Here is a 2,044-nt window from a genome sequence, read left to right as displayed (position 1 = left end):
TTATGTAATGAAAGCAAGTTAGTAAAGCAATTATTATGTATCTTCGGATACATAATTGAAGGTACGTGTATGTATTGTATGATGTATGATTAACTAGAACTCACTCAGCGTAGCTGACTTTAGTATGCACGCAAATGAGTAGGATGCAGCAGCTAAATTGAGCGGGGCACATGGCAGTTGAATAAAGAAGCTGACATCTGAAGACTCAAGTTGTTTTTATGATTTGAAGGTTAATTTGAAAGATAAGAGTGTTTGATTAAGATAAGTTATGAATTATTATATAATGTTTTATGAAAGTTTTATATTCCGCGAAAGTTTCTTATTAACTCTGATTTTTAGAACTGTGTTTATGAGTAAATCTAACGTCCAAAGTAGAACACCGGTAACGAGGCCTTACAAAAATGATAAGAAATGTATGAATTATGTGTATTTTACACTAAGCATAAATGCCCGTATTAATCATTTACTGTGTTACACAGTACATCATGTATAATCAAACATTTAAAGAATCATATAATTACGTACCATTTAAAGAATTTAAAAAGTACAACAATAATGTACTTAAATTAAAGACATCGAAAATTATTCAATTCTAAACAAAATTAGTGAACTTAGATTTAATTAAATAAAGGGACATTTATATATTTCTCCTCCTTAATTTCTTTAATTACATATATCCCTAATTATAAAAAACAATTACATATTTCCCCTCTTTCAAGTATATATATTACATATTTATCTATTATATAAAAATTAACCTTCTAATTTACTCTTTTACCCTTAATATTAAAAAAACAAGAGAAATATATGAATTACATATGAATGTGAACGTATTGTATGAGAATTTCTGCAAGTATACTATCCAGTTTCTCAAAGATGAACCAAATAAACAAGGGTAAACGGATGAGTGCTCGTCGTCTCTGATGAGGAACCACCACACCACCGCCACTTCATTCACTCCCTCAGCCACTCACATTGATTCCTAGTTCGTCACCAAACACTGCCAACCACCACACACGACCCACAACCACTACCAGGGCCGTCTCCGAGAAGAAAAGAAAAAAGAAGGGCCGTGGACATAAAAAAACAAAAGGCCCTAAATATAAATTTAAAAAATATAAAGTTAAAAAATATAATACGGTATGAAAATATAACATATTAAAATGACGTCTATTTGGTTGGCAAAATATAAGTGTTATAGCGGCGAGTTGACGCAAATTTGGGCGGTATTGGCCACAATTATTACGCTACCGAAACTAAACGCAAAAACTAATTTCATCAACTTAACATATTATAAATAAAAAAACACGGACGTTGCGGTGATGAGTTGACATGAATTCGATTGGTATTAGACATGTCGTCGTTAAGTTATCGTATTTAAAAAAAAGGAAAACATAGTAAAAAAACGCAGGAATAACTAATAAAAGAACATACAACATTCATAAATATAAGTTGAGATAATAAAAAAATAAAAGAAAAACAAAAAAAACACATACGTTGCGGCAATGAGTTGACACGAATTCGATTGGTATTAGACGTGTTCATTATTAGTATCGGAAGTATACCTAAAAAATAACTTCGTTAAGTTATCATATTTAAAAGCAAAAAGAAAACATACTTTAAAAAAATGCAAGAATCTACCTATATTCTAATAAAGTAAAATAGTTGTAGATACATGTCGGTTTGTGGTTAATCCTTATAATTTTTCCCTTCAAAACTAATATATGTCATAGATCAATAATTATTCACTTTCCTTTTACACTTTATTTTATATTATGGGGGTGTTTGGGTTATTTTAGCTACTTATAGCTTATAACTTATGGGTTATAAGTTATAAGGTGTTTGGAAAAGTTAGGTTTTGTGAGTGTATAAGGTATACGTTACAAATTTGTAACTTATAACGTATGCCTTAAATAAGTTATATGGAGGTAGAATAAGGAATGCCAAACACCCCAAATATCTACAACATGATTAAATTATTTACTTTTCTTTAAACACTATTTATATTATATCTATACACTTAAAAAAAATAAATATTCACATA

The sequence above is a fragment of the Bidens hawaiensis genome, unplaced genomic scaffold (genome assembly GCF_021521415.1).
Source record: "Bidens hawaiensis isolate Kalapana, Puna unplaced genomic scaffold, B.hawaiensis_p1.1 tig00074063_1, whole genome shotgun sequence".
NCBI classification, from domain to species: Eukaryota; Viridiplantae; Streptophyta; class Magnoliopsida; order Asterales; family Asteraceae; genus Bidens; species Bidens hawaiensis.
Note: the sequence above shows the minus strand (reverse complement) of the source record.